A 14,340-nucleotide genomic window follows, 5' to 3' on the forward strand; every position below is an offset into this window, starting at 1 on the left:
GGACAGTGGAAATATGGATATGCGATTGGAAACAGAGTCGTGGTTAATTGATATTTTTCAACTGGAGGGAGATTTGCAGTGGAGGTCAGTGTTGGGATTCTTGCTTTTCCTGGTACACATATATATATATATATATTTATATATAAATGATCTGGACCTTGGAACACGGCACAATTTCAACATTTGGCAGATAATACAGAACTTCAAAGCATTGTGAACTGTGACAAGGAAAGACGTGCTGGTTAGGTGCATTGGCCATGCTAAATTCTCCCAGTGTACCCGGAGTGTGGCAACTAGGGGATTTGCACAGTAACTTCACTGCAATGTTAATGTAAGCTTTCTTGTGACATTAATAAATAAACTTTAAAATAGAACTTCAATAGGGCACAGACAGGTTGAAAGAATGAGCAGACAAGTGGCAGATGCAGTTCAAATGTGGAGGAAATGCGAGGAAAAACATCAAGAGACAATATGAAATAAAGAGTAAGACTCTGAAGCGGTGAAAGAGCAGAGACTTGGCGTATATGTACATAGATCATTGAAGGTGGCAGAACAGGTTGACAGAGCAGTTCATTATTGACTTCATTATTGGGGCATAAAGTACAAGAGCAGGGAGATTAGATTGTATCTGTGCAAGACATTCGCTCGGCCAGAGTATTGTGTTCAATTCTGAGTGCCACATTTTAAGAAAGATAAAGTTAAAGTTTATTTATTAGTCACAAGTAGGCTGACATTAACACAACAATGAAGTTACTGTGAAAATCCCCGAGTCGCCACACTCCAGCGCCTGTTCGGGTACATTGAGAGAGAATTTAGCATGGCCAATTCACCTAACCGGCACATCTTTGGACTGTGGGAGGAAACTGGAGCACCCAGAGGAAACCCACGCAACCACAGGGAGAACGTGCAGACACCACACAAACAGTGACTCAAGCTGGGAACAAACCCGGGTCCCTAGCACTATGAGGCAGCAGTGCTAACCACTGTGCCACCGTGCCCCCCTCATGCAAAGGCATTGGAGAGAGGACAAAAAGGATTCATGAGAATGGTTCCAGGGATGAGGAGCTTAAGTTATGTAGATAGACTGGAGAAGTTGGGACTGTTTGCCTTGGGGAAGAGAAGGCTGACAGGAGATTAGATAGAGCCACTCAAAATCATGAGGAGTCTGGACAGAGTAGAGGGGGAGAAACTGTTTCTACTCATGAATTGAGCGAGAACAAGAGGGCACAGATTTAAAATAAATGACAAAAGAAGCAAAAGCATTCAAAAGGGAATTAGTTTTTTATCTGAGGAGGGAGAATGTGTGAAGAAGGTGGGAGAATGGCATTAGGTGAAGTGCTTATTTGGATAGCCAATGCAGACAGAATGGACTCAATGGCTTCATTCTGCACTGTAACAATTCTGTGGACAGATCATTTGTTTCAATGTTGGTGGTTATGGAGTAAATACAGCACAGCACATTAGGAGAACGTCCCTGTTCTTCTTTGATATTTTGCCACGAGACCTTTCAGAGAACAGACTTAGTTGAACACCTTAGCTGAAAGATGGAACCTCCGACAGTGCAGCACTCTCTCAGTACTGGACTGGAGTGCCAGCCTCGACTTTTACACCCAGAGTGGAACTTGCAGTCTTCTGACTCAGAAATAAGAGAGCACTGAAACCAAACCACTGAACCTTTGAGACAGCCAAGGAGCGTCACAGCAGCAAGCGGTAAACCTCACTTGCTTCTCCTCTCTGGTGTTGCTGCATGCTGCACCTTGGCATAGAGCAACAACTGCATCCAACAGATGCCGACATCAACGCTTGTCTTTAGAATAAAATCATTAATTCAAATCTGAGCAATTTTTCCAGAAGTGGAAGAATTATAAGTAGGTTGTGTTGAACAGCCAGTTATTATTTGAATCACTAATCAGTTACAATTGCGGCAGTACGAGTACAAAGTATGAGGACAGCTTAAGACAGTACCACAGAATGCTGCTAACCAACATTACAACATATCAGGAATCTAAAGCGCTTCTGTTTCACTTCCAAGAAACCCACCAGTTCAGTCTGAAAAATAAGTGGCCATTAATCTCAGACTTGTGGATTTAAGAAATTAAATCTTTGCTGGCAAATTAAAAAGCAATTTTACCGCCTCCCATTCCTTCTGATCAATCAAAATTACTGGGATTATTGCACAATACATTATGAAGGCATAATTACATTCATCGTGCTTAAAAAAAAATAGAATTACTTAGCGCTGTGGCATCTCCACAAGATTCTAAACGTGGCAATTAGTGTATTGCCAAAGCAAATTCAATGTAATGATTTATCTTGAGTAAATTATTACTAACCTCCAGATTTTATTTCATAGGAGATGGTTGTCTGCTCTTCACAGCCAGGAGGTGGAAATAAATCCTCTCCCATGAGAAGTGGTGCAAAAACCTCTTAGGAGATACCGACAGCTCCTGTATCGACAGAACAGCAAAATGAAAAAAAAAAGAGGCCAGTTAGACGCAGTGTAGTCATTCTGGTGGGCCCTAGTTACTGTTTCAGTTCCAAAGCGGGACAGCCAGACAGAATTTTATCTCTTCTAGCTCACCAAGAGATAGCTGACGGCAGGAAACGCGACAGGAATTCATCACAGGCCAGATAGATTTCAGCCCCTGTGAGTATGTGGCTACTCTGCAATACGCCTGCATTTTTCCAGCACAGACTGCAGGAATCGCTCAGTAAACTCCACTCGCAGAGCAGCAGATGGAAGAAGGTAACTTAAAAAAAAAACCAACAGCATATGAAAACAAGTAATGATGAAACTTAATCTTTTAATCACTGCTTTAGACCCAAGCGAACAATGACAGACACAATGCAAAGAAAGAGCACGCTTTTTGAAAGAATGCAAAGATGAACGAGGGGAAGCAGAACTAATGGACAGGCTGGTAAATCTATCTCTTTGAGATAAAGGGATGAGAAGTGACATGGCAGCTATGTTACGAACTGGCTTTGCCAAACTCCACGCTGCAGAGAATAAGTCTGTATAGATCATGATCTTTCTCAAGAGGGTTTTCATATCGAAGACACTTGGATTAACCATTTCAATGCCCGAGCCTTCCTGCCTCAACTTCTTTAGTTGTTCAAACACCACCCAATGCACTCTGGTCCCGGTCAACTGGACAATACAGCTGTATCACTTCTGGCACGGTGGTTAGCACTGCTGCCTCACAGCACCAGGGACCCATGTTCGATTCCCGGATTGGGTCACTGTCTGTGTGGAATTTGCACACTCCCCCCATGTCTGTGTGGGTTTCCTCCGGGTGCTCCGGTTTCCTCCCACAGTCCAAAGACGTACTAGTTAAGTGCATTGGCCATGCTAACTTCTCCCTCAGTGTACATGAACAGGCACTGGACTGTGGCAACTCGGGGATTTTCACAGTAACTTCATTGTAATGTTAATGGAAGCCTTCTTGTGACTAATAAATAAACTTTAAACTTTTTTCAAATTGTTAAAACGTCCTCAATGTTCAGAATTATTTTTATCAATTTCCAGAGGCCTGTTGGTGCTAATAATGAGTCATTGGAAAATCTGTTGTTGGCTGATAGATTACTCTTAAAGGCAAACAGAAGATCATGTGTTTATTAATTGCTTTTTTGGAGAAAATGACCAAAAACTCCAACTTGACTGATTCGAAAAGAAAATAATTGCTTTGAGAATTATGTCTGCATGGGTATAATTTTCAGACTTGTATCTCTTTACCTATGTTTATACCTCATAAACCTTTTATTAAACCGCTAAATAAAATTGCTGCTGTGTTCCTTTAAGAGGCACCTTTCATTGATAGACTTAGACACCATCTATTGATAATCTTGCACATTGAGGTTTTGTTAAACCTCAGCCATTAATCTTTTCATCTTCTTGGCTTTTAGCTTCTTTACCCACCTCACCAGATCAGTCGGTGGTTGTGCCACTCTTATCAATTGTACCAGCACTAGAACGTAAGATGTAATCCGTACCCAGAGATGAATGTTGACATTCATATCCCAATTGAATGCATGGATTTGGAATTCAGATAGTCCTTGTTAACTTGTTAATGGTGTTTCTAAGTGCAGCCACGTGTTCTGCGAGAGGGGGCATTCCTAATCAAATCTGGTGACATCTTTGTGCAAATCAGCCTTCATGTTATCCATAAAACTCAAAATATTTGACTGTGACCATGTTGGTAAATATTGGTTAATTCACGAACAGCAAATTGAACAGGTTTAAATGGAGTTAAAATGGACAGGTAACACCCCCAAAATAGTACTATTTCGCATGGGGTTTATACAATACTTCCCTGTACATACTAAACTGTGGCAGACCCATGTCAGTGAGGTTCAATACGATAGGGACTATCTCATGATGAACATCATGATACAGCACCATATGGGTGGGGACAGTGACCAAGCCATTCAATTGATCCTCTAGTTAAGGTGAGATACGATTGATCTTTGGAAGCCGTTTCCCTGGGAAAGTGGTTGTTTGGGTCAGGTTCAGGTGTTTAATCCTGATGGGTTAACAATCGCGCTACATCCATCCGCAAAAATATTCTCACATAAATATACCTCAATACAAATATTCCTTCAACAAAACACCTGTCCATCTTCCCTCAAAGATTTAACCATTCCTGTTGTGTTGTGGTTTTGGACAGTTTGCTTACTTCAACTGAAATTCATTTGATCCATACATGATGCACAATTGGTGATATTGTTCCGGTCAATGTGTGCAATGACCAATTGAAGCACGGCCCACGTGGTATCGTTACACTCTCTACCAGAGACCTGCTCATTGTCAACTCCATTCCCCATCTTCGTAGATAACTCTAGGTTTCCTTTTTCTTATCATTCAAAGAATGAAGACGACATTGTACTCTGCACTCCAGTTCCAACCGACCCCTTTCTTTGGTGAAAGTGAAATAGAAGCTGCTATAGCAGCATAATCATCTACAAATTTCCTACAGTATCGAGTCAAACCCAAAAATGAGCGTAAAGAGGGTAGAGGATTACAACACAGCAATTCCTGTATCCCTTTCCTTTTAATAGGCTAGCCAGTAACATTAGGAATGATAGTAAAAGTTTCTTTAAATACATTAAAAACAAACGGGAGGCAAAAGTAGACATTGGGCCGCTCCAAAATGACGCTGGTAATCTAGTGATGGGAGACAAGGAAATAGCTGAGGAACTTAATAAGTACTTTGCGTCAGTCTTCACAGTAGAAGACATGAGTAATATCCCAACAATTCAGGAAAGTCAGGGGGCAGAGTTGAATATGGTTGCCATCACAAAGGAGAAAGTGCTAGAGAAACTAAAAGGTCTGAAAATTGATAAATCTCCGGGCCCAGATGGGCTACATCCTAGAGTTCTAAAGGAGATAGCTGAAGAAATAGTGGAGGCGTTAGTTATGATCTTTCAAAAGTCACTGGAGTCAGGGAAAGTCCCAGAGGATTGGAAAATCGCTGTTGTAACCCCACTGTTCAAGAAGGGAACAAGAAAAAAGATGGAAAATTATAGGCCAATTAGCCTAACCTCAGTTGTTGGCAAAATTCTAGAATCCATCGTTAAGGATGAGATTTCTAAATTCTTGGAAGTGCAGGGTTGGATTAGGACAAGTCAGCATGGATTTAGTAAGGGGAGGTCGTGCCTGACAAACCTGTTAGAGTTTTTTGAAGAGATACCAAATAGGTTAGACCAAGGAGAGCCAATGGATGTTATCTATCTTGACTTCCAAAAGGCCTTTGACAAGGTGCCTCACGGGAGACTGCTGAGTAAAATAAGGGCCCATGGTATTCGAGGCAAGGTACTAACATGGATTGACGATTGGCTGTCAGACAGAAGGCAGAGAGTTGGGATAAAAGGTTCTTTCTCAGAATGGCAACCGGTGACAAGTGGTGTCCCGCAGGGTTCAGTGTTGGGGCCACAGCTGTTCTCTTTATATATTAACGATCTAGATGACGGGACTGGGAGCATTCTGGCCAAGTTTGCCGATGATACAAAGATAGGTGGAGGGGCAGGTAGTATTGAGGAGGTGGGGAGGCTGCAGAAAGATTTAGACAGTTTAGGAGAGTGGTCCAAGAAGTGGCTGATGAAATTCAACGTGGGCAAGTGCGAGGTCTTGCACTTTGGAAAAAAGAATAGAGGCATGGACTATTTTCTAAACGGTGACAAAATTCATAATGCTAAAGTGCAAAGGGACTTGGGAGTCCTAGTCCAGGATTCTCTAAAGGTAAACTTGCAGGTTGAGTCCGTAATTAAGAAAGCAAATGTAATGTTGTCATTTATCTCAAGAGGCTTGGAATACAAAAGCAGGGATGTACTTCTGAGGCTTTATAAAGCACTAGTTAGGCCCCATTTGGAGTACTGTCGAGCAATATTGGGCCCCACACCTCAGGAAGGACATACTGGCACTGGAGCGGGTCCAGCGGAGATTCACACGGATGATCCCAGGAATGGTAGGCCTGACATACGATGAACGTCTGAGGATCGTGGGATTATATTCATTGGAGTTTAGGAGGTTGAGGGGAGATCTAATAGAAACTTACAAGATAATGAACGGCTTAGATAGGATGGACGTAGGGAAGTTGTTTCCATTAGCAGGGGAGACTAGGACGCGGGGGCACAGCCTTAGAATAAAGGGGAGTCACTTTAGAACAGAGATGAGGAGAAATTTCTTCAGCCAGAGAGTGGTAGGTCTGTGGAATTCATTGCCACAGAGGGCTGTGGAGGCCGAGACGTTGAGCGTCTTCAAGACAGAAATTGATAAATTCTTGATTTCTCGAGGAATTAAGGGCTATGGGGAGAGAGCGGGTAAATGGAGTTGAAATCAACCATGATTGAATGGTGGAGTGGACTCGATGGGCCGAATGGCCTTACTTCCGCTCCTATGTCTTATGGTCTTATGGTCTAATAGTAGTAAGTTATCTATATATTGGGTAAGCCAATCAGATGGCTAAACACCTTAGACGCATGGCTATACATTGATTACAAATGGAGGGGCAGTTATGAAAGTCTTGGGGCAAAAACATCCAAGTATTTTTAATGCCCCCTGCTCCCTTCCCAAACTGGTATGGACCAAGACCCATTAGAATCATCCAGGACTGTGAAAAGCTGGGCGCCACAAGGTATAAACTCAATCAAGTCTGGCATTGCTGCAACAATGGCTGCTCAGGCAGGGTTATTTCTATTCAATACGCGATCGTTAATAGTCATTCTCCATGATCCTTCCAGCTTTTTCGCTGGCCAGCTGGGAGAATCATGAGTCATTATGGGTCACAAGATCATCACCCCTTCTATCACACCCTCCCCTCTCCCCAACTCCCGTTCTGCCATTGAATGTTGTTGAAGCTGCACTCATCCAGGTAATTGGAGAGTATTCCATCACTTGTGTCTACTATAGTGGACAGGCTTTGGGGAGTCAGGAAGTGAGTTACTCACCACAGGATTCACAGACTCTGACCTGCTCTTGTAGTTACAGTATTTATATGGCTTGTCCAGTTCAGTTTCTGGTCAATGGTAAAGACCAGGATATTGATAGTGGAGGATTCAGTGATGGTAATGCTATTGAATGTCAATGGACAATGGTTAGATTCTCTCGTATTGGAGATGGTCATTGCCTGGCACTTGTGTAGCATGAATGGTACTTGCCACTTATCAGCCAAAGCCTGGATGTTGTCCAGATCTTGCTGCATTTGGATAGGAACTGCTTCAGTATCTGAGGAGCCACAAATGGTGCTGAAAATTTTGCACTCAGTGAATATCCCCACTTCTGCCCTTATGATGGAAGGAAGATCATTGATGAAGCAGCAGAAGATGGTTGGGCCTAGGACGCTACCCTGAGGAACTCCTGCAGAAATGTCCTTGAGCTGCACTTGATTATTAAAACCATCTTTCTTTGTGCTAGGTGTGACTCCAATAAGTGGAGACTTTTACCTCTGATTCTTAATGACTCCAGTTTTGCTCGGGTTCCTTGATGCCACACTTGGTCAAATGCGGCCTTAATGTCTAAGGCAATCACTCTCACTTCACCTCTGGAATTCAATTGTTTTGTTTCAGGCTTAAACCAAGGTTGTATTGATGTCAGGAGCTAAATGATCCTGGCGAAACCCAAACTGGAGTGTCAGTGAGCAGGGTATTGCTGAGCAAGTGCTGCTTGACAGGACTGCTGTTGACTGTTTGCATTTATTTACTAAGGATCAAGAGTAGGCCAGTAGGGCATTAATTGGATGGGCTAGATTTGTTTTGCTTTTTGTGTAGAAGATATGCCTGGGCAATTTTCCATATTGCATGGTAGATGCCAGTGCTGTAGCTGTACTGGAACTGCTTGACTATGGGTGCAGTAAGTTCGGGAGCACAAATCTTCAGCATTATTGCCAGATTAGCCATTTAGAGAGTTGTTAGTATTGAAGATTAAATAAACTCATAATGCTCTCACTATGCAGATTTGATAGTGGAAGAAAAGTTCCCATTCAAGAAGGTATCAAAGCTTCTGAACCTCCTCAAGTAGAAAAACAAATTGTTGTTCATACCCTTATCATTTAAAAGCCTCTTCAAATTGTCAATCAAACTGCGAAATCTGAATCCCCTGCTGAGATAATTGGAGCTTTTGAAATTCAACTACTCATTCATAATAAATGGCCCTTAGAGAAATATCAGCAACAACTCTATTGAAACTACTCAAATAGATGCTACACCAGCTGGTCTGTCAATCAAAGTAGTCCAGCAGAATTTTTTTTTCAGACAGTCATTGACAGCTCCAGGCAATTTATTTTGCAGTTTAATGAGTGGGGCATTTAAAATACTTCAGATCATGGCAAGTTAACAGACTTGATCGGACCTTCAAGTGTGTGTTTGTGTCTACTCCATAAATTTGTGATTCCCACACTGCAGGTTCAGGTTTTTGGCAGCATCAAAAACAGGGTCTGTTTGAACTCAGCACCATGTGTTTGGATTTCCCTCCTGTGTGAATTACAACCCACCCCCTTTCCCTTACTGGCAAAATTCAGATCTATAGAAAATGTACTTGGCATGTCCACATTCAGACTAATCTAATTTTTCCAGGGCTTGGATTCCCATCTTAAAGCTGAATATAGTTCGGTGCTATTTACCTTGGGCAGTTACTCTGGCCCAAAAATGAAAAGCAAAGTTGTGGTCAAAACATTTTTAATCCTGTACAATCACCACAGGTTTGCAAAACATTAAGGGAAAGGCATTAGGGCTGGGCAAAGAAATATTGAAATTGATACCTGAATATTAATTAACAATATAAACCTTTAAAGAATATAAGAAAAAGTGGTAAAGGATAATGTTCGTCCATCGAAGACAGATACAGCAGAGATTAAATGGTAATAAGAAAATGGCAGACTTACCCAATTCATAATGTGTAGCTATTTCAACAGTGGAGGAAGAGAAAAACAAAGCAAGGTATAGCGTAACCTAAACATAAGTCTAAATTATGGGTTTGTCAGAATTAACACAAATTTTTAAAAATTAGGAATGGAAAAAATAATGGGACTTAAGATAACCAAATCTCCAGAAACTGATCATTTCGACTTCGGGCTATCAAAAGATGTAAATGGGGAAATTGTAGAAATGATATCAAGGTGCCATTTAGAATGTAGATTTAGATTTATTCAATTTGTCATCTCATTGTTTTATATATATTTATATCCCAAGTCTATATAACAATAGTTTAACCCATCTGAGCATTCCCATTCATTAGGTGCCAACCTGATCCTACAACCCTGCCCAGATCATATTCTAATTGGGCAACAGAAACACAAGAGTGGCAAACGGTGGCGCACTTTGCGACATTTCCTTTTCTGATAAGAAATTATCTACTTCAGGCTTTTGACTGACTGCACAGGTACTTTAGGATTTGTGATTGTAAGATCAGAACCTAAAAATGCTCCTTATTTCACAAACATCCTGTGGTTTGCTGCCTTCACCAATAATTCCCCAGCCACCAATAATTGGTGAGCTGCTTTCCAGCGCTCCTTGGGTGCTGACAGCTCGGTAGCCAGATTAAAATGAGGCCTGAGCATGGAAATGATTTGGGTCTCTCACGAGACCTTTCAGGTGGGCATTCTCCTTGATTTCCACGTTTCTACATGAAAGGTGTTTTCTGCTAAGTGGCACATGGCTCATGATTCTTTGGATAATAGGCAATTTAGTTCTGCATCATGATTATACAGCACCTCAGCTGTTCCACAGCGATTCAATGTCAATTAACAACATTTAATGTGGAGAACAAATAAAGTGTGGTTTCACACTGAAGCTTCAACATGAGATCGCACTGTTTAATGCTCGAAACTAATGCTCTTGAAGACACAGCAAGGCATCTGCACTGCTCAACATGCTAGATACAGCTGGAGCTTTTCAGAAATGTTTAGCTTGCAAACCAGGTTTTCCTAGTGTGCGGAACAGAACCTAAAGATGCATCCTCATTGCTATTTCCTATTCTTAAACTGAAATTTTCAGCTGAACAAAGACCATTAGGGTAGCTGACCTGATTTGTTTTATTATTGTCACGTGTATTAGTATACAGTGAAAACTATTGTTTCTTGCTATACAGACAAAGCATACCGTTCATAGAGAAGGAAACGAGAGAGTGCAGAATGTAGTGTTACCGTCATGGCTAGGATGTAGAGAAAGATCAACTTAATGCAAGGTAGGTCTATTGAAAAATCTGATGGCAGCAGGGAAGAAGCTGTTCTTGAGTCGGTTGATATGTGACCTCAGACTTCTGTATCTTTTTTCCGAAGGAAGAAGATGGAACAGAGAGAATGCTCAGGGTGTGTGGAGTCCATAATTATGCTGGCTGCTTTGCCAAGGCAGCGGGAAGTGTAGACAGTCAGTGGATGGGAAGCTGGTTTGCATGTTGGATTGGGCTACATTCACAACCTGCCTGCTGTCTGTGAGCTATCATCTCTGAGTCGATGGAACAAAATAATTCACTTCTCAGTTTTGGGAATCTCACACCTCGTTACATCTTAGGAGCTTCTACTAGACACCCCGACCCCACCCCCAGGGGCTGCAAACAGCCCAACATCAAAATGAATTTCCAGAAGGTCATTTGTATTTGACAAACCAAGCTTGCTATTGGAGTGTGGGGGTCTACAGGCATCCTGAACATCAGAGCTTCAACAATAACGACCCATAATGGCTGAGACATTATCAGCCTGGTGTACAAAGTCAATTTCCAAACACAAGATAAACATCCTTTGATGTAGACCATGTGGAGAGGTAAGGTCACATGATCCAAGATCTGTTGAACAAGTTAATTTTCCCCTTTCTGAGCTACAATCCTAATCTGCCATTTAACATCAGACTGAAACAAGCCCTGGCCTTCATATAACCTGCTACTGGAAAGTTTGTAGTTTTGTACCAGTGCCTACATAACTGGTTCACCTCTGCGTGCCGACTTTATCTTATGACATCAACACCATCGGAAAGGAAAATTTTACAACATTGGTTCTCAATCTGCCAACCTCCATGAAAGAATTCCTCATTGGATTCTGGAATTCACAAGAACCAATGTTTATTTTCTCTGTACTGGAAAAATCTTCTGTTCCTTATCCCTTCCATTTACGATATGAGTGCAGAGGAGGAAGTTTCTGGGATAGCTCCCAGCAGACTGCAGCTTCCTTGGTTCTGTCATACTACCATCCACGAGAGGAAAGCAAAGAAACTTGTGCAAAGTTGCCATCATATGACAGCATCTGGCTTCCATAACAGGTCAAACGGCTGAGCTGTTTGCTTTCCTAATCACAAGCTTTGCTCACAAATTGACCGAAGCATCTGAGTTAATGCTGGATTGTTGGAGCTTACAAAAGCATTTGGAAGATTTTACAGTGAAGTCAAGAACAGATAACATATCCACCTGCATTTTCTCCATTCTTATTTGATTGCACCACAGTTTCTTTATAAGTAACTGGCTCGGTTTAGCATTTGGAAAACATTAAATGTAATTCAGCTTTCCACCTGATGAGGATTTTTGAAAATTGTTTAAAATAATTCAGAAATTACGTTTTAATAGGTAATGATGCAAAGCTTATATGTAACAAAACAGGAGCTGGCACAACCATCTTAAATAAAGACACACACAAAACAGGATACACACTATGAAGAATAAATGTATTCTTTCGTCAATAGGTACACTGTCAACAGTGAACGAACGTGGAACTCCTGGACATTCCAATGAGAAAAATCAGTCCTGTGACATAGGGCATGAGGATTTTCACATATAAACCTGATTTATGGAACTTGAAACTCATGTTCGTCACATAAGAAGCATAGAAACAACAACCAGTATTTATATAGCACCTTTCACACAGAGAGAAAGACCCAAGGTGCTTCAGAAGCAGAAATCAGAACTCAGCTATGCCACAGACATTACAGAGCTGTGGACCACTTTGACACAAGTGGTTTATATTAAATAAATCATAGGTTCATATATTGTTTTCATTGCATTTAAAAGAACTTCACTCTTTTATTAATATTTTACTTGCAACTGGCAATAATTTCCTTTACGAAAACGACTACACTTCAAAAGTACTTTGGTTGCTGTAATGTGCTTTCGGCATGTCCTGAATTTCTTCGTTTTTGACATAAAGCACATTTCTTTCATTCGTTCTCATTAGAAAGGTGGAGCCCCGATTTTAGTTCAACTCACCTGACGGAAATAAAGCTGGGATCAGGCCAAACACTGGTTTTACACCATGGCCAATTTTACACTCGATTGACTTCAATTAGGTTGTAAAACAGTCAGTCAACTCAAGTATGTACCACAAAGCAGGTGGCTCAGGTTATAATCAGGTCTACACATCTTCCAAAAGGAAAACACCACAGCAAGTATTTTAAAATAATATCCAGATGTTGGATTACAAGAACCATATTACTGTTACCCTAATGCTTTGAAGGGAGTAAAGTAAATTTTCTTTAGTGACATAATAATTCACCAAGTACAATCCCATGGACTTTGTTCCAGACTGATGAGGGGAATAAGGGGACATCAACATGAGGTGAGATGCGCAAGGTCTGAACAGGTAGTAGGATCAGCTTCATTTAAACAAAAAATGCAGAAAGTTGTGAATACCAGATTTAGTCATCGAAGCAAAGAAAATGGGCCAGACTTTTACTGAGTCAGGATGACCCTGGAGATATTTTAAAATGGCAGGCAGGACTCAGATGCGGACGTCCTGCCACCATGTCTCCATAGAACCATAGAACCATAGAAAATTACAGCTCAGAAACAGGCCTTTTGGCCCTTCTTGTCTGTGCCGAACCATTTTATGCCTAGTCCCACTGACCTGCACTTGGACCATATCCCTCCACACCCCTCTCATCCATGAACCCGTCCAAGTTTTTCTTAAATGTTAAAAGTGACCCTGCATTTACCACTTTATCCGGCAGCTCATTCCACACTCCCACCACTCTCTGCGTGAAGAAGCCCCCCCTAATATTCCCTTTAAACTTTTCTCCTTTCACCCTTAACCCATGCCCTCTGGTTTTTTTCTCCCCTAGCCTCAGCGGAAAAAGCCTGCTTGCATTCACTCTATCTATACCCATCAAAATCTTACACACCTCTATCAAATCTCCCCTCAATCTTCTACACTCCAGGGAATAAAGTCCCAACCTATTCAATCTCTCTCTGTAACTCAGCTTCTCAAGCCCCGGCAACATCCTTGTGAACCTTCTCTGCACTCTTTCAATCTTATTTACATCCTTCCTGTAACTAGGTGACCAAAACTGTACACAATACTCCAAATTCGGCCTCACCAATGCCTTATATAACCTTACCATAACACTCCAACTTTTATACTCGATACTCCGATTTATAAAGGCCAATGTACCAAAGGCACTCTTTACGACCCTATCCACCTGTGACGTCACTTTTAGGGAATTCTGTACCTGTACCTGTCTCACTGATATAATTTTCACGGTAGGGGAAGGGGCTGGAGTGTGAATCACGCAGACACAAAACACAAACCTGTTGGGCCTTTTGAAAATAATGCTGCATTTAGGGTGGCACGGTGGCACAGTAATTAGCACTGCTGCATCAGAGCACTAGGGACCCAGGTTCAACTCCGGCCTCGGGCCACTATCTGTGTGGAGTTTGCACATTCCCTCTGTGTCTGCGTGGGTTTCCTCCGGGTGCTCCGGTTTCCTCCCAAAGATGTGCAGATTAGGCGCACTGGCCATGATAAATTGCCCCTTAGTGTCAGGGGGACTAGTGAGGTTATGGGGATAGGGCCTGGATGGGATTGTTGCTGGGTGCAGGCTCGATGAGCCAAATGGCCTCCTTCTGCTCTGTAGAGATTCTATGATTCCAAA

At 41.8% G+C, this 14,340-nt stretch overlaps 1 protein-coding gene across 5 annotated transcripts in view; it reads right to left on the reverse strand.

Moving 5' to 3' along the window:
* Nucleotides 1–14,340, reverse strand: part of lypd6 (LY6/PLAUR domain containing 6) — a 223,063-nt gene that overhangs the window by 90,695 nt on the left and 118,028 nt on the right. For 4 of the 5 annotated variants that reach the window (XM_078227977.1, XM_078227978.1, XM_078227981.1 and 1 more), the window contains one exon: nucleotides 2,334–2,447. The gene's annotated coding sequence lies outside the window, so the exon portion shown is untranslated. Of the gene's footprint in view, nucleotides 1–2,333; nucleotides 2,448–14,340 lie in introns of those variants that run through there. The other variant, XM_078227980.1, reaches the window with a different exon arrangement.

Source organism: Mustelus asterias, chromosome 14 (genome assembly GCF_964213995.1).
Source record: "Mustelus asterias chromosome 14, sMusAst1.hap1.1, whole genome shotgun sequence".
Classification (NCBI taxonomy): domain Eukaryota; kingdom Metazoa; phylum Chordata; class Chondrichthyes; order Carcharhiniformes; family Triakidae; genus Mustelus; species Mustelus asterias.